The sequence below is a fragment of the Mauremys reevesii genome, linkage group 11, assembly GCF_016161935.1.
Source record: "Mauremys reevesii isolate NIE-2019 linkage group 11, ASM1616193v1, whole genome shotgun sequence".
In the NCBI taxonomy this organism is placed as follows: domain Eukaryota; kingdom Metazoa; phylum Chordata; order Testudines; family Geoemydidae; genus Mauremys; species Mauremys reevesii.
In genome coordinates, this window is record NC_052633.1 from 42095957 (window position 1) to 42108855 (window position 12899).

The 12899-nt window shown below is 43.1% G+C and overlaps 1 long non-coding RNA gene across 1 annotated transcript in view; it reads left to right on the plus strand.

The window, feature by feature from the left end:
• Positions 1-12899, plus strand: part of LOC120374322 — a 91499-nt gene that overhangs the window by 35383 nt on the left and 43217 nt on the right. Inside the window, exon 5 of the long non-coding RNA XR_005586004.1 lies at positions 839-993. This is a non-coding gene — a long non-coding RNA (uncharacterized LOC120374322). The remainder of the gene's footprint in view (positions 1-838; positions 994-12899) is intronic.

The following is a 12899-nucleotide window of genomic DNA, read 5'->3' on the forward strand; positions in this document are numbered from 1 at the left end:
AATGGTGTTAAATATATTTAAAAGTGTTTTTAATTTATTGAGGGGGGAGTCACACTCAGAGGCTTGCTATGTGAAAGGGGTCACCAGTACACAAGTTTGAGAACCACTAATCTAAAGGAACAAGGATATTGATTCATAGACAAAACCAGAACTTCAGTGTGGAGATAGGAGTTTGTTGTAGTAAATTATTTTCCCCATTGGAACTTGTACACATAAAAGTATTTTTCTTTTCTATCTTGTAATGCCCACACCCAACTAAAGAAGCAGTACCGCACTGAGGCATAGATATAGATGTTTTCAAGATGAGTCTATATCTTACAAGGTAATGACATCATCTTACAGTGACCTTGGATAATGTAACTTCATTCTACTTCTCTATAAATGTAGCCCTACACTGCTGGAGTGCATTTCAATGTGTAAACTGCAATTCCAGTTATGGTATCTTATATTTTGGGGGGAAATGACTCTGTCATATGAGAATGGTAGCATTTTATATCCACTTTGCACACATGTAAATGACTACAATAGGTGAGAGGCTGTGGAGAATCAGGCCCAGTGCACACATGGTCAGTATGTGTTAGGAGCGCTGATTGCAGGCACATGAGTGGTCTTGTTCTGGATAGGCTAAAGAGCAGATCTGTGTTCTCTATTAACTGGAGCTAAAGTATCTTAGAATGGGTCTGCTTCCTCCGTGAGTCCAAGTGTGAGTCTTTTAAGCTTCAAATATTGTAGTCTATTTTCTAAGAGATCAGTAGAGAGAATCATGGTGTCACCTGTGGATCACGCTTTCCAGCAAATGAAAGAGGAGATGCATACATATCTTTGCTCTTTCCCCTAGTTTCCTCTGATTGCTGCTATTACCCCACATACCAGAGGACTCTGAGCTCTCTCTTTGAGGGAATCTGTTGGTGGAAGAGGAGTACTTGGAGCAGCTACACATGACCTACGTCAGCAGGGGGTTCGACACCTTATGAAGAAGCAGCAGGCAGCCAGGTGTGTTGGCTATATCTTCCATCTTCAATCCATGCTTTAGCAGTAGCAATGGTGCAGAACTAGTATATACCTCCCTAAATACTGTCATTCATGGTTGTGTCCTCTCAACCCATTCCCTTCAGCATATGTCTGCTCTTCATAGCAAACCCAGGCTCAGACTCAGGTTTAAGCCCAAACTACCCGACTATGCACACAGGCTTCTGACTTGCATCACGGGACTGAGGTTCATGGACGTGCCCAGGTGTATGGGTCCAAGCCCGAGTCCTACTGGGGTGTGAGTCCAAGCTCATTCATTCCACAGTGTGGACGTAGCTGAAACCTGGGTTTCCAGGCTTCTATCCAGAAATTCTGCCCACACTCTCCCACAATCCCCTAGGTCTGTGTGTCCCGGCCTTCCATCCCCATTTTTTCCACTTAGTTCTCAGAAACCCTTCTGGTTAAAGCACAGCTACCTGGAAACAGTTAACCCTATATCATGTTAGCTATGGCCAGCACTAAGAAAAAGGCCTACCTCAAACATTCTGTTAGTTGGCCAGAGGAACACAGCTGGATTCTGGTAAAACTGTAGTGTGAGAAGAGCAAGAGATTGAACTTGAGCAAGAGTGCAAGAAAAGTGTCACAATTCAACGGCACCTGTATTCCCACTCTCACCTTGTGGGCCACCAGGAGCACCCACTCCAGGTTTTTAGAGCCTAAGCTGTCACCTGTTTTGGGCTGAGATGGATGGATGTCTGTCTGTCTGTCTCTCACACACGCGCGCGCACACACACACTCTTAGAAAGCTGGGTTAGGGATATTAGACTTGTGGACCTTACATCCCCTTTCTTGCAAGTACAGCACAATTAGAAATCAGCCACACTGATGAACCATGGAAAACAGGCAGGTCCTATTCGCAGTATTTTGGTCAATACTGAGCATTTAAAAAGTCTGGAAGAAAAAATTAATTCATATTTTCCTTCAACCTATATAGAAGATTTTGATTGGGTCTGGGATCCTTGGATCTGAAACTCCAATCCGTCTGATTCATGTCTGCATAGAGCAGTGTAGATGCATTGGCATGGGTAGGAGGGTCATATGGCAATGCAGTGTGTGAAAGTAGAATGAATTATATTGTAAAAATAAGAATGGATTAAAGAAATGTTGTATGTACCTTTAAGCAGAAATAAGAAATGTTGAAATACAGGTGCCAGGAAAAGAAACATTAGGCATAAACAATGGTGCTAATGGTGAAACATTAACAGAAGATGGGTAATAGTTAGTAAGGAAATAAGATATGCATGCCTAGCCCAGGTAAACTTATCTGATTCTGCTTCCTTTGTTACCTTGTTAAGTTCTCACCCTTTTATCTGTATAAATAAGAGAGTTTGTGTCTTGCATGGTGCTCACATTATCTGGGTGTTATTAGCAGAGCGCTGTGCTAATAAAACAGAGTGGTCTGACAAACTGTGAGTCCTGAGTCTAACTTTGACGAGTGGGATACTCAAATGTAGGCGTGGATCCCACAGATATGGGTTAATTATGCATAGACATACCCCAAGTCCCGGGCCAAACAGAGAAACAAGGAATGTGGCAGAATGACAGCATCCAGAATCTAGTAAGTTTGTAAATGCACCTAGCACTTGGAAAAACCAGAGCTTTTCCATGGTAACTCTTTCTGGCAGGTGCTATCTCTTCACATATGTTTATAAATTATTTTGTCACATTGGAGTTTCAATCCTGACTGGAGCCTCTGGATGCTGTTGCAATACAATATTAAATAACAGTAAGATGAATAAGTACATTCAAAGAGTATGTGGGACTGGGATATCCTTAACTCAACCTCCTGTTCTTCCCCCCCCCCCTCTGAAACTGACTTATCTTGTAGCCTTAGGTAAGTCACTTAGGGCCAATTATTCAGAAATGGAGAATTCAGTCCATGTGCAAAAAAGTCCAAGCAGAATGATTGCATATGTAAACTGCCAGGCAAATAAATAGCTATGTACATCACTCGATTTGCATGTGCAAACATGGTAATTGTGGGTATATTTTTGCTTGCACATTTTTTTAAAACCAGGCATCTTCCTTTTGGTAAACATAGACCTTTCTGCCTCAGTTTCCCCACCTGTGAAATGCAATAGTAAAGCTTCCTTGTCTCACAGGGATGCTGTGATGACCAACTAGGCAATGTCTGAAGTGCTTTGAAGCTGAGGTTAATGGAGCGGTATGGTAATTATTTGCACATCGACATTGGGGAAGAAAATATTCTTGTAACGTGTCCTCCATCTCCTAATTCACATAGTTGGCTGACATTTCACTGACAAACTTTTTTGAAACACTGAGAATTTTGAGGAAAAATGAGCTTAGTGCAAGAGAGAATTCTATATGTGAATTATATTGAATTGCTAGCTTCCAGTTTCAAAACTGCAGGTTAGAAAACAAAATGACTAATTTGAAGACTGAAATACAGACCACAAACACAAGTTTTTAGCAGTCTCCAAGTTACGAATGTTCATTTGGGAGAGCAAGCATGCTTCAGTAGAGACAAGATGTGCTCACAAAGGGAAGTTGAGACAGAAGAAAGAGCTGGTAAGAGTGCCAGGCGATGAGTAAGTTTGTGAAAGGAAATATTCTCCAAGCTTTCCAGGCTTGATTGATGCTGAGCCTGAATGAAGTCTAAAGTGTTTTTCCTTCCATTGATTTTTAACATGCTGGTTTGTGGACTACTCCCAGACCCTTCTTTTAACTAGTATGTGTACTGTGGTTAAAGATAATTTAAAAAATCCATAGTGGTAAATAAAATTCTTATTAATCCAGTATTAAATTACTGTACTCTTCCAAAGGTTTGGAGGAGTGTGGAAGTTGAAACCAAAAGAGATGTTCCTGACTTAAAAAAACAAAAACAATAGAAGATGAGCAAAAGGTGGAATAGATTATAGTTCATACCAGAGAAACATTTGTAATGATTAAAGAAATGGGCCAAGACTCGGCAAAAAATGAACATTTAAGTCTAGCAGTCTCTGCTAGATGCATCTGATTCTCAAGCCAGTTTTATGCCAGCCTCCGATATAGTTTGGAGCAGTTTTAGGGTTCTAGTTGCTGCTAAGCAGCTGTTTGCCAGCTGAGAAGAGATGTAGCATAGTAGTGCTTCCTTCTACCTCCAGTGCTGAGGCTTGAGGAAAAGGATTGAAGGAACCAGCTACCGAAGCTTTATGATTGCTAGACAGGTTCTATAGTGAGGATTCCTGCATGCTGGGGAATTGTCAGCTAGTGAAATCCATCCGGTTTCTGTCCTCTGTCCAAGGTGGCACAAAGGGTTTCAGAGTACACCAGAGAATCTAGGCCTTTGATTCTTGTAGATTTATTTGTGATGCATGTTGTACTGTCTTGCTGAAAGTAAATCCAGGCATGTACAGTCCAGAGCAGGTCCAACACTATTTTATTGACAGAACGCCGGAAGCTTGCTTAGTACTCTGTGTAACAGTTTATGGCTTACTGACTGATTCTACTAGTAATGATGGGGTTCTCCGGTTATAGCCATATGGTTTCCTTTAAAGTGATGTCTTGTTGCACTTGTTTTCATTGGTTAATATATTGTCATTTTAACAGAGCTTTATTAGCCCAGAAGATAGTGCTCATCAAAGTGTCCTTCATGTGTTGGGGTGATGAGGAAGAGCTTCCCTTGATCAGAATCAAGTTTCAGTCCAGGGAATTAAAATTACAATTATTAGGTGAAACAGCTTTCTTGGGTCACTGCTGTGATCTCGCTTGGCACTCAAATGAAGACATTAGCCAGGGCTGTGTCAGGTTACAATACATTAGAGATACAGTGGCCTGGTTTCAGGTTCCATACGGTTCTCTTTATCATTATATAGTAAGTGTAATGCATGTGATTTATGCAACAAGAGTCAACACGTGCCAGGTTTAGTCTGACTGTTTTGAATGAGACTTCTCTAGTTCCCAGCCACTGGAATCCTGATTGCCTACTTCAGCCCTCATCCTAGGAAAGGAGGGGAAGAGATTGCCCTAGTTAGAATTTCTTTTCTTCCTCTTCTGCACTGTAGGCTTGCTTCTCAGTTACTCCATTCTGACACTCAAGCCGCAGGCAAAAAGGGGAGCCAAGGTTACTGTAAGAAATCTTTGCACCTCTCATGCTCTGGGGCCATTTGGAGACTTCCCCATCCCCTGGTGTACGCTAGAGCAGTCCTGAGACTTCTATAACTTACACTTTATCATAGCTCTGTATGAGCCCTGGGAAGCAGAGAAGAGCCATGATGCGGTATACTCTGTACAGCGTATTCTCAGGGGGCCATTTCTGCCCACTGTAAGGCCCCTTTATTGTGTCAGAGCATTGTAAAGGGCCTTAGCATATCCGAGAATCAGGCCTCTAGTCTCTAGCTGGACACTTCTTTTTCTCCTGAGGGACAAGGATTTTCACGAGGACTATGGCTTTTCAATGAATGACACTACTGTGTAAGCTGATTGTCTTGATACCATCTCAGAAAATGTGAAGACAGTGTTGTAATTTAATTCCTTCACTTCATGGTTGCTCTTGGCTCCAAAGTTACTTGATATTAAAGTAATGATTTACGTATTATAAGGGACCAAAATGAAAAGGGGAAGGCATAATACAATAGTTTTACAAGATGTACCAGAAGTTATATTGTATGGCTGGAGTATACTAGCACAAAAGGGGTATGAGCAGGGCTTTTGAGGAAATGCTATAATATTACATTAAAGAACCTAGGCATGAAAATATATTATTTATATAACTCATATACAGCCTAGGTTTGGCAATGCAAAATATCAGTGAACTGCATATTGTGAAGTTATGCTATGTAACTTTCAGGTGAAAATATTTAGAAATCTGCTGAGTTGTTAAAATATTGTCTGCAGCTGCTTACATGAACAATTGCCTACCCTCCCTGAATCCCTAATAACCTTTTGGGAATTAATACTCTACCGTTACTCATGCTAATCAAAGCCTAGTGTAGAAAATATTCTTTCTGCTGCCAGGTTAGCTGTAGCAAGCAAGGAAGAGTGAACGTGATGACCTATCTCTGAATCAGCTGCTCTATGCTATCCTAATATTTTCTTTCTCTCTCTCTCCTCTTCTTCCATCTCTTCTCTATATCTGTTGTCTGCACTTCCTTAGCTAAGCTGTCATCTTCTGACTGAAGGAAGAAATAAGCACACACCCCAAATCCTCTTACCAAAAAAGGGCAAGAAACACCCTCTCTCTATAACCATTCATCCTAAATTTTGATGCTTTTCCAATTCAGTTATGTTTTTAGAGCCAGATAACAGGCTGCAGTTAATTCTGTGTACATAGACTTCAATGTTAATCCCCAGCTCCATGGTGCTGATTATTTAAGCCTGAGTACTGCACTTCTAGCATATTTATATTAAGTATATGTACTGTTTATCCCCCCAATGAATGTCAAAACTTTGGAGCTGCTTTGGACAATTTAAGTCCCTCATGGGTCGCTGGGTCAGGGTGATTAAAAACATACTACTTTTTGAGATTTTTTTTTGAAGAATGAGTAGCTCTGTCTCATTGTGAGGAATGTGAACCATTAGTTTTCTCCAGTGGGTTGTCAACACCTCTCTTTACAAGTTGTTGTCCCATGAGAAATAAAAAATCCTTCACACTGAAAAATGTGAATCTGCTCTTCAAATATAAGGGAGTTTTCCTCAACCAATTAGTGATCTTTCAACCAGGCACGTACATAAACAGCACAGATGAAGGCACTTCTAAGAACTCAAGTGATTTAATTCCCTGGATAAATGAAACAGGCCAATGTGAATTGCAAAAATGTTAAAAATTAACTCCAATTCTACTTCAGCAGTAGAAAAATGAAAAAAAAATCTCTTTTCAATAGCACCACCACCAACATGTAAACGTGCTTCCCAAGAAAGCTAAAGCTAAAATTAAAGTTTAAAAACCTTCACGTCAGACCCGAAATCTATGGAGGAGAGATCCAGTAAAGAAACTCTCTGTTCTCCTTAGGTTTCTGGCCTGGGAAAATGCCCTTTCTGAAGTAATTCTCTCCCTGCAGGAAAGAAAAAGACAGATGGAAGCTTACCATCTCCTAAGAAAGAACAAAGTATATTTGTAAAGAATTGATTGAAAGTAAGTCTGTGTGTGAGAGAGAGAGAGAGAGAGAGAGAGAGACAGAGACAGAGACCTATCTATCCCACACAAACAGAATATCTATATGTAATAAAATAGATAGAATCTTTAGTGTGTGTGTGCGTTTGTATTTCTGTGTGCACATTTGTATTTATTCCTACATAAATCATAGAATCATAGAATCTCAGGGTTGGAAGGGACCTCGGGAGGTCATCTAGTCCAACCCCCTGCTCAAAGCAGGATCAAACCCAACTAAATCATCCCAGCCAGGGCTTTGTCAAGCCTGATCTTAAAAACCTCTAAGGAAGGAGATTCCACTACCTCCCTAGGTAACCCATTCCAGTTCTTCACCACCCTACTAGTGAAAAAGTTTTTCCTAATATCCAGCCTAAACCTCCCCCTCTGCAACTTGAGACCATTACTCCTTGTTCTGTCATCTTCTACCACTGAGAACAGTCTAGATCCATCCTCTTTGGAACCCCGTTCAGGTAGTTGAAAGCAGTTATCAAATCCCCCCTCATTCTTCTCTTCTGCAGACTAAAACATTGTTAACTTAGAGCTAAGGCTATTAAAGGCATATCCCACCCAAACAAATGGTAAAAAGAAAGGGAATAAACAGTTAAGTCAACATAACCAGTTTTAAGATGGAGCATGAGAAGTTTATGAATGGGATTGTATGATAAAGTTGCCTGCAAAAGCAGCAGACTGGAAGAGTGACCCAGTCTTATGTCCTGTGTTGAACAGCCATACTTATCTTTAAACGTTTATCCTTGCTGATACATATTAACACTGACAGATCTAAGGTTGATGTTTCAAAAACTGAATGTGACAGGGGAGTGAGGAGTACAAACAAAATGTGGTCTGGGAGCATGATGGGGTCTGTGTGGGGAATTCATGCAAGGAGAAGTGGGGTGCTGTGGCAGTCTACTCCAGATGACCTACTAGGTTTCACCAGGGTGTTGCCTGACGAGCTGGATCTGCTCTTTTGAGCTATAGGTTCATTACAATGGAGCTGATCTCCAGGCTGCTTCTCCTCTTCTGAAGCCAGGAGATTTGAAAAGGATTGGAGGCAGGGAAGACTGGGGTGGCAGGAGTGGTAAATGGGAAGAGAAGTGAGGGATGGTGTCCATGACTCCACCTCCCTGTAAGGATTTAACCAGGGCTGGTTCTAGATCAAATTGTGCCCCAGGTGAGGATAGGGTGACCAAACAGCAAGTGTGAAAAACCGGGACAGGGTGTGAGGGGTAATAGGAGCCTATATAAGAAAAAGACCCAAAAATCGGGACTGTCCCTATAAAATCGGGATGGCTGGTCACCCTAGGCGAGGAACATCTTTGGCACCCCTCCCCCTCCATTTGTTAAACTTTTGAATATCTTTTGAAGGTTCCACGAGATTCTACAAAGGTCCAGAACATTCTAGGAGGTTAGGGAAAAATGAATCCGCATATGGAATACCTCAAACATTCTATTTTCCCTTTTGTCACTAACAACAAAAACAGCAGCCCGAGCCCAGTGCCCCCCAAGCCCAGCACCCCAGCCAGTTGCCTGGCTCACTTGCCCCTAAATCTGGCTCTGGACTTAACACTCCTCTGCAGGAGTTCCAGGCTGTGGGGCACAGCTCAGGCTTCAAGTCTCCCTGGTCTATGTTAATGGTAGAGGCTGGGAAGAAGAATTGGGAAATGGGAGACTTGGACCTGACGGTCCCTGAGGAAAGTAGCTTCCTGACTATTCTGTTATTTCTCATATGCCTGAGAAAATGGAATGTGCAAAACTATTTGCATACACTTTTTCAGCCTAAACCTGTGGTTTCATCTGCAAATGTGCATGCCCACCCTCTCTTTCTCTGTCTCTCTCTCTCTGTTTCTCAACCTTAATATATGTTTGTCTAATTTCTTATATTAGATCAGATGTTCATCTAGTTCCTGAGAGCAAACAATGAACATCTATGTATAATTTGTGCTAGGCAGCAGACAAACATATAAGTGTTTGACTCTGTTCTTGTGATCACCTTTAATATGATCAAATACATGATTAAATGTATTTAGTTATTTTATTTTTGTTGTTTGAAAAGGGGGCAAACCCTAAACAAGGACTTTGATTTTAACTCTGTAATAATTTGGAGTGATGTCCAGACCAACCTTAGAAATGAGAAGACTATATTTGACTGAAAATCAAAATGAACAGTTAGACAGCAGAGAGCCTCTGGACACTTTTTTTATTCTCATAGTTAAGATTTAGGAATAGAATTTGACAATGGAGATAAAGCCAACTATGGAAACCTGTCGTAGTTTGAGTTACTACAGATACTTGTTTCAACTTCGTGTTTATTGAAATAATTAATGTACAGATGTTGAAGTAATTTTTCCCTTTATATTTTGCATCATTCAAGCAGGCAGGTTATTGGTGTATGGCATGCAGTACATTTGTCAGGCATGAATACAGGAAAGAGGGCTGAAGGCATTTCTAAACATCACATGTATCAATGACCTATACCTTGAAAGCAGGCTGATTTCTTTAAATGAGGTATTGACAGGCACTCTCATCAGAGTAACTTTGAAAAATAGAAAGACGAGGGTTAGCTATGACCCACATGTCTGACTAAATCTTCTCCTACCAGCAATGCTACTTCAGCGATGTATTTAAGGTACAACAAGCTTACTGTACACTATGACCCAGGGACCCCTTGATGCCAACTGGCAGAGGGCCCAGGGAATACCTAGGGTTGTACAGTGATCCCAAGTCAGATATCTGCATAATTAGGGTTGCCAACTTTCTACTCACACAAAACCGAACACCCTTGCCCCGCCCCTTCTCCAAGGGTTCACCCCTGGCAGGGGCGGCTCTAGACATTTCGCCGCCCCAAGCACGGCGCCATGCCGCGGGGGGCATTCTGCTGGGCGCCGGTCCCGCGGGACCAGCAGACCCTCCGCAGGCATGCCTGTGGGAGGTCCACTGGAGCCGTGGGACCAGGGGACCCTCCACCCGCAAGCCGCCAAAGGCGGCCTGCCTGCCACCCTCCCGGCGACCAGCAGAGCGCCCCCCCGCGGCATGCCGCCCCAAACACGCGCTTGGCGTGCTGGGGTCTGGAGCCACCCCTGACCCCTGCTCACTCCATTCGCCACTCCCTCTGTTGCTTATTCTCCCCAACGTCAATCACTTGCTTATTGTTACCGGGCTGGGAGGTGGGAGGGGGTGAGGCTCCAGCTGAGGGTGTGGGCTCTGGCCTGGGGCTGAGGAGTTTGGCGTGTGGGAGGGGACTCTGGGCTAGGGGAAGGGGTTGGGGTGCAGGGCCGTGTGAGGGCTCTGGTTGGAGGTGCAGACTCTGAGGTGGGGCTGGGGATGAGGGGTTTAGGGTGCAGGAGGGTGCTCTGAGCTGGGACTGAGGGGTTCAGAGGATGGGAGGGGGATTGGGGCTGGGGCAGGGGGTTGGGGTACGGGAGGAGATCAGGGGTGCAGGCTCTGGGTGGCGCTTACCTCAAACAGTTCCAGGAAGCAGTGGCATGTCCCCACTCTGGCTCCTACATGGAGGCACAGCCAGGTGGCTCTGTGCACTCCCCCGTCCGCAGGCTCTACCCCCACAGCTCCCATTGTCCGTGGTTTGCTTGGGGTGAGAGAAATGCACACCCTACGAATAGGAGCTGGAGGGGGGGACATGCTGGCTGCTTCCTGGGAGCCGCACGGTGCAGAGGCTCACAGGGAGTCTGCCAGCCCCGCTGCATGGCGCTGCCAACTGGACAGTCAGCGGCCCAGTCAGCGGTGCTGACCAGAGCTACCAGATCCTTTTTCAACCGGGAGTTTTGGTCAAAAATCAAACACCTGGTCATCCTATGCATAATAGTTCACCAAAGGGTAGCATGAGAGTTTTCTGGTGAGAGCCAGGAACCCATTAATTAGCATAATCATTGCAAAATATATGTTTGAATAATATTTAGGGAGTGTATGTATCTATACAGCGAAATTATGTTCTTAAGGTCTCAGAGTTAAGGCAAGGCTGCAAGAGGGGACATACATCTGAGATGTTCCTTTCAAGCAGAAGGTAACTAATACTTATCTGGCCATTTGTGTACAGTGCCTCACGCTGTATGCCTGTTTGTGGACTGAGCTGGGGCAAATTTAGAGATTGCAAAATCTACAAGGGAGCAAATTGACAGGATGAAACAGACAGCAGGGGTTGTCCTGTTTATGAATAAAGACAAACACTTGGTCTGGTATATCTTGAAGTGAAAAGAGACACACTGAATTCTTCACCTAGGAGGCAAACTGACAGCGTGCATGTCTCATGAAGGAAGAGTCCCAGGCTGCTTGGTTGTAAAGCACTGTAGGGGTTTTGGGTGAGCAAATACTTGGTTCAGCATGAGACTATCATGTTAATTAAGTCTAGACTCTAGAATGCCTGTTGTATTTGAAACAAATGGTTTCTATATATAAAATAAAAACACATCTAGTTCAGTGTTTCTCAAACTTTTGTACTGATGACCCCTTTAACATGTCAAGCCTCTGAGTGTGGCCCCTCCTTATCAATTAAAAAACACTTTTTAACATATTTAACACCATTATTAATGCTGGAAGCAAAGCAGGGTTTGGGATGGAGGCTCATGACCCCCCATGTAATAACCTCGCAACCCCCTGAGGGGTCCTGACCCCCAGTTTGAGAACCCCTGATCTAGTTGCTACTACTTAAATATGCTTTGTTAAATAAACTTAGATTTGTTTATAGTGAAATGAAGTATAAGTGCATGTGTTAAACAGAACAGTGATCTGAGGTGCAATTGGTAAGCTGGATTGTCCTGGTTCTTTGGGAGCAGAGGATCGGTTAATACTGTGAGAGTCCAGTGGACCAGGGGTTAGGCACTTCAGGGAGATGCTTGGAGGGCTTGAGGGTTGCTTGGAGGGCTCGCTAACATGTAGGGCGACAGTGGGGCCTGCAAGGCCTAGCAGGGAGTGTTTGTGTGGCTTGTGGCCAGTGGATTTGGGGAGCTGACCTCTGGCAGGCACAGACACTGCTTCCTGATGCTAAGGGCAGGTGGTAGCAAGGTGCCTCACAACCCTGGGTACCCATGGAAAGTGTCACATACAACATGACCCACACCTTCTCCAAGCTGTCTAAGTTTATTTGCTCTTACAAGAGCGATGGGGCCATATCTTTAGCTGGTATAAATCTAAGCTGATGAACTCAGTGTAGCTATGCCAATTTACAACAGCGAAATATCAGTCTCATAGTTTTTACCAGATATAAAGCACCAGTGCCTGAACTTAGATTTTAACATTTATTTCTAATTAAACATTCCTTCTGAAATATATTATAGTGTAGTTAAATGCTTCATACTGGCTCTATAATACTGTATATATTTTAGTATGTCATATGTTATTTATTTTTATTATTGGAGCACTTAGACGCTATAGTGATGGATCAAAAATATGCCAATATATTACATTTGCTCTTCATAAGTGTGGCAGCATGAAGGAGCTTTGTTTCTACTGAAAGTTTCTGTGGATTGTGTAGTCTGAATTTCTCATGTGGGCAACATTTTGGAAAGCTAGGCCTCAGCTATTCCTGTCAAATTAGCTAAAAACTGCAGCATGAGTGTGCCACAGACGTGGCACTCAAGGGGCTAAAACGGGTTAGATTGTCAGATTTTATCTAAATCAATTCAGAGACAAACCTCTAGGATTCCAGATGGATTTTTCTCTCTGACACCAGAAAATATGAGAGAAAATAGTCCAGTGTGTTTGCTTACTGCTTTTTAAACTGGTAACCTTAAAAGTAACCACAGCCTTCAGTCATTCAGGAAGCAAA